This window comes from Talpa europaea, assembly GCF_964194135.1.
Source record: "Talpa europaea genome assembly, chromosome: 1".
In the NCBI taxonomy this organism is placed as follows: domain Eukaryota; kingdom Metazoa; phylum Chordata; class Mammalia; order Eulipotyphla; family Talpidae; genus Talpa; species Talpa europaea.
Window position 1 is genome coordinate 41,035,797 of NC_140073.1, and position 12,634 is coordinate 41,048,430.

A 12,634-nucleotide genomic window follows, 5' to 3' on the forward strand; every position below is an offset into this window, starting at 1 on the left:
TGTAAAATCTAGAAGCACTGCTGGAGTACCCCTAACAGTAGTTCCTGGACTTTTTTCCCTCCTGTAATAAATTGAGGGACACATCCTCTCTCAACAGTCACACTGGCCCATATAACAACAAAACCAGGAAAGTGTGTCAACAAAGTGTGTGAACAAGGCACAAATAGATAATTTGCTTTAGTTACTATATTATAAACTGGTAACCTTTTTGCTATAGCTTAATCTGAGAAGACAGAGTACAAATTTACTCACCCCAAATCACTGGTCTACAGTAACAGAGCATCTTCCCCGCATGCAGTCCACTGAAATCTCCGCTACTCTCCAACAAGAGTTCAACAGACACTAAACTAGAATGAAATGGAGACTATGTCCTTTGCTCCTGGTGAAGTTCAGAGCCATCTGTTTTTGTAAAGTTGATGGGATCGACACACTCTTAAGAAAGTACTGTCCCTTAGGTCACAGAACAGGATAAAATGCTACCTCCACCTGGAGAAGAAGCTGGAAAGCATCTGAGAACAGGGCTGAGAAGAGGATAATTTGAGAATTATCTTGTTGAATGCCAATATTCATCAGCCAAAGGTGACGATTTGAGTTGAGTGAATAAATGTATACTCCTAATTCCAGTAATTGGGCAACAGGTTCAATCACTTCCTGATGTCATTCTTGGTATTTAAATGGTTGTGTCATGAGGGCATAAAAGGACATGTAGTTGTGGAAATGTTATTTTATTTATTCAGAAGTACATTTTATAAGACAGAGTTCGGACACAGCTGTTTTTTTTTGTTTTTTAATAGAGGCATGCTTATTTATTTATTTGTTTGTTTGTTTTTGTTTATACAAGCATGGGAGGGTGAGAGAATTCACCAGAGCCAGAGCGGGGAGCAGAGCAGGCAGAAGGACCGAAGCACACTGCTGAGGGGAGCAGCGGGCGGCAGGAGAGGTCTGCACGCCATGTGGGACCCTCCTCCGGTGGCCAGGGAGCAGCTGGGGGATCGAACCGGCGCCGCAGACACTGCGGGCAGCTTCGCAACCCAGCGCTCAACCGCTGCGCCACCGGGGAGGCCCAACACAGCTCTGTTTTGCCTCCCTTTCAAGAGAACTTGCTCTGTCAGAGGGCACAGGGTACACTGCTTCCTTAATTCTAACAGTGGAGTTGCAATCGAAGGCTTAGATCAATACTGAGATCATACAGCTGGATCCCAGAGTGATCCAGGTTTGGGGGGGCTCTCAAGTCTGTATTCCCTACTAGGTAAAGCAGTAACAGCTCAGCTTCCCAGCTCTCCAGGCATGAGGTCAGACTGAAGAAAGCCAAATCAAACTTGAAAGGTGATACTTACTAAATTCTATTCCTCCCCACTCTGGAGTGGCAAGCAAACACCCTATTAAGGGTCTCATCCCACTGATGAATATAAATAAGAAATGATTTTTACTCAACAAATCATGTTAGCTTCTAGGTCAGATCTGTTGAAAGGAATACTGATGAACTTACATATACAGATGTTTGGTCAAATTTCCTCCTCTGTTTCAAAGGTTATTTCTACAAATATGACAGGAAAAAACATCTTCTCATGATCCCAATCCTAAAATTCAGGTCAGTTACCTAAAGATATGGAGAGGGACCAAGAGGTCTGTGTATTCTGTTTTCTTGCATCTCAATTGAAGAATGCCCCAGTGAAACTACTCCCTCTCTTGTATCACAGCACTGAGTCAGCCCAAGGACTTCTTTTTATATGTATAGTGTTAATAACTCAGAAAACTTAGCCAAGATTATTGAAGCCAAAACACATTTGTCTCTATTAAAGCTTTGCTTTCAAAATCCTAGGCAAAGTCTTGAATACAAAGAATCCATCCGCTAAAATCATGTCGGAGGCAAACGTAACACAGCCCAGAACTGTCAGATCACCATCTTCCTAAAACTTGAGAAAGATGTTGCTGAGTCCTCTTATAATTTATGGGTTTATTTCTGGAAGACACAAAAAGCTGTCACTGCTGGAGCCGGGCAGGCCTAATACACAACAATTAACAGCCTTAGGTGGGTTTGTCTTCTAAGTCATCACTACATTGAAAGGAAGAAGTTTCTGGATGACACAGCAGCCATGAGGGCATTCTGTGATCAGTGGGGTCGTGAGTTGACCATGATTACCTAATCAGCCTCAGCAATTAGCAGAACAGTGAGGGGATGGAGAACTGTGTGTGCCCAGGAAGGATATAAAATATTCTAGCATGGACAGACTTTCTACATAAAGCACCTTTGGGGATATCCAAGTGCACTAACCTAATCTAAACTGAATCTTGTCCCTACTTGTCCCAAAGATCAGTGAATAAATCTTTCTGGCAATTCCTCAGGAACAAAGAGCCAGATGCCAGCAGACTCAAGAAATAAAGTAGGTTTATGTATTGTGGGAGACAGTGAATTTTAATTAGGGATGAGATTATCAGGGGATATTAAAGGCCCAAAAAAAGAAACCTTGTCATTAGTTGTAGGAAACCCCAGATCAGTCAATTTTCCCCCTGCCCTCTTGCTAAGGAAAAGGAGTAGAGAAGACCAATGGAGACAGAACTCTTCCGATCCCCACCTTAATGGATTCTTGTCTCTCTGTCCAGATTAGACTATGATCATCACCTTTACCATGATGTGACATGGCGAGGGCTGCCATCTTCTTATATCTAAGGCAAATCCTTGCCTCCTAGCCACCTGATCCAAGTCCGAATAGCTGCAATCCTTCCTCTGAATTCTTAAACGTGGGAACAAAGCATGCAATGATGGTGCTAGAAGGTTCTGAGGTTATCAATGGCCCTGTCCTCTTCTATGTGGAGAAGCTGGTGTACAGATGCCAGCTATGAAGACAACATGCATGAATCGCAAATAAAGGTGAAGGAAGAGGGACTAGTAGTTCATGCTTTCTAAAGCGGTAAATGTATCCCTGCCCTTCCTATTGTTCCCCTCTTGGCCTATACTGGTTCAAACTGAGTTTCTGTTACTTGCAACCAAAGTCCTGGCTAATTCATTTATCTCTAAGGGTGGTCGTAACTGAAATTTATACCTTTGGCGAGAGACTTTCAAGAAATAGCTCCTGTTATTTGGATATAGTACTGAATTATGGAAGAATTCTGCCACAGTCACTTGATTTGCTTGAACTGGCACTTTTTAAGATAACCTTGTCATTTCTGAGCCAGAGTTAAAACCAGGATTATCATCAAGGGCATATGGAATCTACCTTGTGGCTCAGGGTGTGTCTGTGGAATGTACTGAGGAAAAAAGGCACCCATTCTCTTTTGTCTGGAATAGATGGCTTTCAATCTACCACCTGTTGGACTCCATTCTTATTTCCCATGTAGAACAAGAAGGGTGATGGGTGGCTAAGTGCTACAATTCTCGCCTGCCATGTAGAACAAGAAGGTAAGACAGGAAAATACACAACAGGCCAAGGGCATCAAGAAGCCGGGGAGGGTAAGAAGAAGATAAGTTAAACAAGAAACAAATAATTGGAAATTAAAATAGGGCTGAAAAAAAAAAAAAGACAAGAGGGAAATAAATAAATGAAGGGTAATAACATAAAAGCATCAACAGCCATTTGAGAAGTTAGATGGAAAGCTATTGAGGGTCGGTTAAGCCAACATACATCAAAACATGTGGGAAAAATATGTGGAATGTTCTTTACAGCAGAATGCTCTGATAGTTCCTCTGTGTAACACAAACAACTTATGAATGATTGTGGAAATATGGAAATCATTTAAATTGCTTTGTTTTTAAGCTTAAAGACCAAAGTACAGTTAGAAGCAGTTTAGCCCTGGTACTGACAGTTTTAATTAACTTACTTTGTTTGTGCAAGAGAACAAAAATGGGCAATGTTCTTGATCAGGACGCATATTGAGTATCTATAAAGATCTGTACAAACAGCCCAAGGGAACAATAACTGAAATAGTTTCAGGCTGGAAAAAAAAATGCCTAAGTGGCAACACAGAACCCACTGTGAACTAAGAGCCCGGGAACTGTGCCTGTGGCACAAACAGATGAGGACATGTTCGTTCTTCCATTGTCCCTGAAATCATGCCCACATTTCAGTCCTATTTACATGAACGCAACGTCCCCCTGACATTTTACTACATATTCTAGGGACTATGTGCTACATACATGCTCATAACAAGTACAATAGCTAGTAATGACTCTCAATAAAAACTTGAATGGTTATTTCTGTTCCACTTTGGAAGTCAGGTCAAATTTAGGTTAAACACAAGCTTTCCAGCCAAATTACCCCTGGCAGCCTCCTTACATCCATCCATCACCCCTGACTCTAGTAGCTGGGCAGAATCCATGATGCTTGCTCACTCTTGGCCTTGCCCCTGCATGGTAGCTTGGCCAAGGAATCGCCAAGTTAGACTCTCCACAGGGTCCTGGATGGGGAAGTGCTTGATGCCACAGCTGGGGGCCAGGCAGAATTCCCAGGGGCACAGCTCCTTCACAGCCCAGCTGGCCCATGCCAGGAACACACCCCTTCCTCTGCTACACTCTCCGGGAGGCTGGGGGAGAGTGATTCTGTAGCATTCCTTGACCTGCATGTCCCAGGAGACCTCCCGTGGGCACCATGCACTTCACTGTGCCTGGGGAAAGAGCTGGTTCTAAAACAGTCAAGGAAGGCAGAGGAGCCGTCACAGATGGGGGTGTCATCTGGAATGCAAGTATGGAGGGTGGGGAGTCCTTGAGGAGTCAGCTTCCCTGCATGACAGCTCTAGCTATGATGCAGCTTCTCAGAGCCAACACCTACTTCTCAGAGTTCCTTCCTGCCTTGGGGTCCTCAAAATACATCTCGCCTCCTGATACCAAGTCTGATAGAGCCTTCACTAGGTAAATAGTCACATTTCCTTCAGTTTCAAATAAGTCATGGATTCCAGTTCCCTGAGGACCCCTGGCCATTGCACATAAACTGTCCCCACTGTCTGAGTATGTCAGATAGGTGGCGGCTCCCCTGCACCCTGAGACTGTGAATACAGCCCACCGCAGGTGACCCCTGGCTCTGGAGAAGTCGTGGGATGGTTTCCCCTTCTCCAGCCACTAAAAACAGATGGCATGTGTCTTTAGCTGAATAAAACCCAAAAGAAAATGTGGAATATTTGTAGTCTGCCTTTGGTCAAAGGGGATCATTCAAACCAGAAAACCAATTCCAAGAGAGCCATGGCTGCCGGGCACAGGGTGATGTCCTCGTCACTAAGGCTGTTAATTCAAGTTCAGGAGCACCACATGCACACTGCACTTTTTAGAAACATGGAAAATATAGACTTTAAAAATAAAGGGACCAAAAATACTAAAAAATAAAAATAAGTGGCTCATAGAGGCTATGGTCAATTCCATTATATGGCTTAGGTTACCCATCACCAAGGGAACCAAGCAGAATGAGAGTGGGCAGAAGCTTATAACTAGGAAACCAATCTACGGTCTTTGGCAGAGACTTAAGGAAGTTTCTTCCGTTTCTTCCAAATGCTGTGAGTGGGGTGCAATCAGACCCCTAGCTACCAAGAGTCTAACAAGGGACAGCCTATTCTAACCTGGACCTTCTATGCCCTCTTAATTTCAATTATATATAATATATATACATATATGTATACACACACACACACACACACACACACACACATTGCTCATGGGGTTGTCACTATCAAAGGATCTAAATATCTACCTTGGGGCCTCCCTGGTGGTGCAAGGGGTTAAGATACAACCTATGAGGCAATCCACAGCCACTGCAGCACGAGTTCAATCCCCAATCAGGGAGCAGCCCACAAGGCGCAGCAGACCTCTCCTGTCTCGCCCACTGCTCCCCTGAGCAGTGTATTTCACTCAGTCTGCCTGTTCTGTTCCCCACTCTGTCCTGGTGAATCCTCTCACCCCTCACGCCTCTGGCCTGTGCCCCAGTTCTTGTATGCATAAATAAATATATCTTTAAAAAAATAAAAGAAAGTTCCACAAATTAAAATAAATAAATAAATATCTACCTTTAGGGAAGAGGAAATCAAAGTCCATAGATAGCAAATTAAATTGTTTGATCAAGCAATGTTCAGTCTCATTTATCTATTCAATGACTCAAATATTCCTTAACAGTTACGAGATGCCACTCTCTGTGCTGAGTATATGATTCATTCCCTGCCCTCAAAAAGTCCTGTAGTCTTACAGTGAGAAGTGATAAGTACCGTCACGGGGCTTTATGTAAGCCAGCAGCGGTGGAGAGGAGGGAGTTGCCTGTGACTTTCAAGAACAAAGCTTTACAGTGGCGTCAACACTTAGATATAGTCTAGAAAGTCATGAAATAATTTCCATGGGAGAATGGAAGAACAGCATTTTTCAAAGTTATCCCAGTGTAGACAGGGTATTCAAAAGGCACAGCAACACTTCAGACACTTGTTTCCCAGAATTAACTAAGAAAACAAATGGTACTGTAAAGACAGTCTATTGATAAACTCTCCAACTGAGGGGCTGGCGTGGGGAGCTTGAGGGGCCCGCTTCCTCATCGGGGAGCAGGATATTTGGAGTGAGTGAGATACATTTCATTCACCAAAATTTTTCCCCAAAATGAAAACCCTGACTAAGTTGAGTCTGGGCTAAATTCCCTAGGCCAGGTGCTGGGTGCACAAGGGCCCTACAGCACTGGGCTGCAGGAGAAGTGGTACTTGGAAGTGTGCTGGCGTCTTGTGGAGGGCGATATCAAAGCCAGGAGGAGGGTGAAAACAGAGGTTCTTTTAAGAGGTGCTCTTTCTTCCTCTTGCCAATTCCAATAGACACAGTGACTCATTTAAAACACACACACACATACACCCCTTCAGAGACGGAAGGGCAGAATGATATTGGGGATGGAAGAGGCACAGTAAGACTGTTTCAACTCACCTGTAAGTGTTAAAAGTAAACACCCTGTGCCTCTTGGACTGCCTGAAGCTTCTGTCTGGGAGCCAACAATCAGATAGGCATGAGAGAAAGATCCATAGGTAGAAAATATGGGATTAGGTGAGGGTCAAAGTGAGTAGCTGGTCCTCACAAAGCATGCCATTAGCCCTACCAGGTTCCCAAGCAGGAATGAAGTCAGGGCGAAATGGATGGGAAAGTTTGCTTGGGAACTAGAGGCAGTAAGAAAAACACAGAAGGAATGTGAAAGCTGTCTTTAGGGACTAAGCCAGTGTGCAGTGGCTTGAGTGAGCAGGAGTAGAGACGGCAAGTTTTCAGCCAGCCCTTTCAAGAACCCTAATGTGAAAGGAAGAAAGGTTCTAAGTCAGTATGCACATACAGGGTCAAGGATAGTTTTGATTTGTTTTCCCCTAAGAATTGAAGAAAAGCAGTTGCTGGCAAGGGCAAGAAACAGTAGGTAGGGAGGCGCTGAGAGAAGAAACAAAGGAACAAGAGGAGTTGGGCCAGGAGGACAGGACACTGGGACAACACTGATGGCAGAAGAGATTCTTGGCCCATGAAACAGAGAAGTTGAAAACTGATGTCTGTGAACATAGTGACATTTTGTAGTGAAGGGAAGGAAGGATGAGAGATTCATCTACACGTGGGGCTTTTTTTTTTTTCCTGATGAAGTAGGTGATGGCGTCAGTTGAGAAGGAAGTTCAAGGCTGGGGACAATGGGAAGGTACAGAGACAAAGGGGGAGTGAGGAAAGCAAGGATTAGTCAAGGGATCCCCAAACACTGCTGTCAGCCCACAAACTGCCAACAGCTATTTGTGGGTGCTCTAGGCCACCCACAAGGTACTGAGACAATGACTCTGGTATGATGCTATGTTAACATGCTACGCTATGTTAGCAGGCGGACAGGGGTCACCGGTGCTCAGGGTCAGAGAGAACAGAATTCTGTCTCCTAAGTTACACTGGGTACATGATGGGGGGTGCATGTGGGTGCACTGGCTAAAATTGGGGCCTGGGTCCTCCCTGGTGGTGCAGATGGTTGAGCGCAGTGCTGTGAAGCTGTCCGCAGCCTCTGCAGTGCCGGTTCGATCCCTGCCGGCCTCGGAGCAATCCACATGGCGAGCAGACCTCTCCTGTTTCGCCCGCTGCTCCCCTCAGCAGTGTATTTCAGTCAGTCTGCCTGTTCCGTTCCCCGCTCTGTCTCTGGTGAATCCTTTCACCCTCCCGCGCATCTGGCCTGTACCCCGGTTCTTGTATAAATAAAATAAATAAATCTTTAAAAAATAATAAAATAAAATTGGGACCTATTACAGGAAACAGAAGACAACTAGAGGCCTACCATACCTACTGTTAACACTCCTCGTGGCCTTAAAACCTCTCCCCCAGAACTAAGTTCGGGCGTGTGATGCTGGAATAACAAGACTTCATTGGTAGTGACTAGTATCCCCACAGCTAAAACTTAGGTCTAAGTGCTTCACATACAATGAATTATTTACACTTATATTATAGCCAGGAAAATTGAATCCTAGGAAGTTAATCTGTTGTCCAAGATCACCCAGTGCTGAGATATGAACCCAGGGATGGATCCAGTATCTGTGCTTTTCACCATAGAAGCAACTCTCATTTCTCTGACTTGGGTGCAAGGCAAGTCTGCATCTGGAGTCAGGATGCCTGCATGTCTGCTCATCCCTGCTGCTCTTCTGGCTCAAGTGACGGGGCTACTGGAGCTACCATTTGAGCAGCTGATGACACAGAATAAAGTCTCATTAGTGGCTTGAGTCCATTCCACATTTTACTGGAGAACCCAAGCCAACTCCATGGGGGACCCACAAGGATCTCATTTTCTTTGTGACTTTGGGTTGGAATTGGACTTAAACACGGAGAGGGTGGGAGCCAGGCAGCAGTGTGAAGATGCTGACAGGGCTAGGATATCTGCTCTGGGAAAATGAACTCCTGCTCCAAGAGTTTGGGGGAGGCCACAGACCCTGCTTGGAGCTATTTTTAGGGGTTCTTTCAAGACTATGTGGGTTGGATTCATTGGCATCAAAGTAGGGCAGGTGTGGGCTAATTGTCAGTCAGTCAGAAACTAAACAGCTGAGGGGGAGAGGTATCGGGTATAGTTTTGGCAGGAGAGTCCCTTTTCCCTGGGCTCTGTCTATTGGGGAAAGAGCTGCAGGCCCAACCAACCCTGGTCAGCCTTTGTTCAATAGCCATGCTGAGCTGGCCATGCCAACAGTAACTGTAGCCACTGGTTGCTCAAGGTGAGCCAGCTTTGTTTTAAGATCACGAGTATGGAAAGGGACCTCCCCCCTGTTTCTCCTTCAGAAACCCCCTCCCTAGTAATGACCAATAGTAGTTAACTTTTAGTGAATATTACCTACGTACATGGTCCTATGCTAAGCATTTTTCCTACATGATCCTCACAAAATTTGTATGTGGTAGGTTAGTATTATCTTCCCTATTTTATAAAGAAATCCAGTTTTCAGAGGTAATAAACCTAAGGTCACAGAGCTACTGTGGCAGAGCCAAGATTCCAATCCATACTTTACTTCAAACTCCATGTTCTTAATGATAAAGTACACAGTACAGGTTTTCCCACTATCCAAAAACAGTGTTCCTATTTTATATGAATTAATAGGTTATTTTGGGGTCTGGAAATGCTCAAAAACTTTTCCATATAAACTAATGGTAATAGCATTCCCCTGCATGAAAAATAATCTTCCAAATCAACCAAATAGGAACATTATACTTTCAGATGGCTGGGGAAACCTACATCTCATCCCTCAAGGCCATAGAGCAACCTTTCTTTTTTGAGAAAATGCTTCTCCTCTACCTCTGTGTCCGGCCCCTGCCACCTGTCAACTCTGGTTAAGGCATCTCCTCCACTGCCCCAAAATTCAAAAACATGTCTTGCCTGAGACCCTCCCCTCTGGGACTGGTCACATGGCAAGAACTCCTAACCTATGCACCAGACAAACCTCACCCAAGTACCTCTTCTTCTAGATGCACCCCCTCTGCAAAAGGAACAAAGAACACAGTGCTCCCACATTCAAAATCCTGAACTGGGAGAAACCTGCTGTCCAAGCCTACTCAGCTGGAGGAAGCATGTGAGACGGGATGGGTGGGCCAGGCAGATGGGCTGAAGGAGCCAGGTACTGGGATAAGGTCAGCAAGTGACCGGTGCACCAAGAGAACCTGATGGCATCAGATGAAGAGTGGGAGTTAGGGAGAAGCAAGGCCATGGGACACACTCTCAGCAAAGAGTGGAGAATGTTTGGTTTCTCAACAGAGTAGATAGAAAAGACAAAACTTAAAAGGTAAGTTGCAGCTGGGTCGCAAAAGATCTCAAGGGCCAAGCAGATGGAAAAGTGTGGGCTTTCTCTTCAGACTAACAGCAAGTCCTAGGGACTTGTGATCAGGGTCACAGGATGAAAGAGGATGATGTTGAAGGGATTTTTGAAAGGAGAATCTGTTTAGAGCAGAATATAGAGATACTCTGATCATACTGCCTTGTGACATATCCCAGACTTTTTTTATATGTTTTAAAATTCTGAAAGTAGAAGAAAAATATGCTTTGCTATGAATGTTTGGGGGTGGGGCTGGGGCTGGGGGCAGTGTGAAGTTTCCTTGACTAGAGCTTTCTCCAGCAAACTTCCAACACAACCCAGGAGCCAGAGCTGAGACCCTGGGTCTCAGGACAGAAAGGGCCCTCTGCCATTGCAGCACGTGGAGGATGTAGCTCCTCCACAGACAGAACTTCTGCACAATGAACAAAATTACAAAAGTACAAAATTCTGCCCCAATGTACAAGGGTACAAAAGTCTGCCCCAGTGGCTGAACACTGCACAGACCATCCAGGGGCACTCCGTGGCTAGAAAACCTCTTGGTTTAAAAGCCTAATTTTGGAGAAAGGCAAACAAAGACTAAGTGATAGCAAGTGCATTTCTTACCTATCTCCTCCCAGTATCTCCCCAGCGAGACTTTGCAAATGCTTAGATTGACATGCAAACCTTTGCCAAAGTGTCTGGTCACCATGGTATGTGCTCTGGTGACTGCAATGCCTGCATTCCCAACGCTAAGCAGGGGCAGGGCACAAGCAGAGTTTCTGCTGGGTTCTAAACCAGTAATTACCTACATACTTGGCAAAAAGAGACAGGGAAAGAGAACTGGACTGGGAGACAGAGTACAGGGTTGAAGATCAGGCTGCACCACTATGGCTATTACACTAATAACCTTGTGGTCCTCAGCCTCTCTGGGGCTCTGTTAAATGAGAGGTTTGCACTGGCGGATCCGGACAGGCTCTTGAGTTCTCTAATTTTATTCAGTGGCCTCACTTTTCACAACACTTACCATATGTACCACATCACAGCTAGGATAATGTTCTTAAGAAAAAAAATTAGATCCCCCAATGTGTCCCATGTCACTTCCCTGCTACCAGCCCCCCACTGTCAATCCCAGCTCCTCACAACCCTTATTATGCCTTTGCTAATCTGGCATTGGCCTGCCCCTCCCCTCCGCCACTGAGCTCAGCCCCACTGCTTCTCTCTGGAGACTTGCCAAACGCCCTCCACCTTGAGGACCTTTGTGTACACTGTCCTCTTCGCCTGGAATGTTCTTCACCTGGTTTTTCACCTGACTCCTATTTCTATTTCGGATTACAATGAAGTGTACTTCTTTAAAGTGGGCTCCTGACCCCACCTCCGTCCAAACCCTCATGGCCTTCTGATCTTTCTCACCGCACTCAGCTATTTCTTATTTCAAGTTCACTTACTGGGACTGTTTGTTCTCCACCTCCCACATCAGATGGGAGATCCAGAGCAAAACTGGGTCTGTCTTGCTCACCACTGTACCCCGTACCTAGAACTCAACGAGCATTTGCCGAATGAGGGCCCTAGAGGGCACACACAAAGGCCAGCCCAGTGTTTGGGCGCTAGGATGGTGGGGGGAGTCGCAACCTCGACATGTCCTGTCCCTTCTGTTCTTCCTCAGATACAATGTCAAATCTCTTATCTGTCAGCTGCTTTTTGCCCTTCTTGCCGCTGAAACACATTCTGCCAACAACTCCTCAATGTGAAAATAAATAGACACCCAACTCTGCCAGCTAAAGAGGGTCACCAAAGAGAAAAGCGCCTGGGTTCTGTGAGTCCGGATGCTACTCCAGCCCCCAGCACTTATTCCTGCCCTGCTCCCCCCACACACTCATGCTCATTCCCTCCAGAAAGGGCAACCCACAACCCAAAGCCTTGGCCTCCGAGCACTCAGAAGAGCATGGAGAGAGCCTCCTCCGGACACGCGGCAGCTCTCCAGGCTGAGGACAGACTAGCTCTCCACGCCGGATAACATCAGGGCCAGGACAAGTTCCACAACTTCCCAATTCAGTGCATTTAAAAGGCAGCAGCTTCCTCTCCGTGTCCTCCGACCAAAAGAGCATGGACACCTTTTCACGGGTGGTGCTCGGAGCCCCCAACTGTGTCAGCACCCAAGTTAAAAGAACTGACAGCCCTGGCTCCGTTCTTGGCTTCCACACAGAGGCTCATTCACCAGAATGTCAGAGAAACAAAGACAGCTGACACTTTTCTCCCCTGGTGTCTATAATTAGATTCTCATGGAGAACTTGGCCACAACAGGGCTTTGTCGGACCAACACCACCCCCCACCACACACACACACACACACACACACACACATGCACACACACACAAACACACACGCACAGCTCAAACACCCCAAAGTGTCTCTCCCCTTACTC

At 45.7% G+C, this 12,634-nt stretch overlaps 1 protein-coding gene across 5 annotated transcripts in view; it reads right to left on the reverse strand.

Annotated features, from left to right (window-relative positions):
- Positions 1-12,634, reverse strand: part of PPFIBP2 (PPFIA binding protein 2) — a gene marked incomplete at both ends in the record, with an annotated part of 100,856 nt that overhangs the window by 63,104 nt on the left and 25,118 nt on the right. The window lies entirely within an intron of this gene.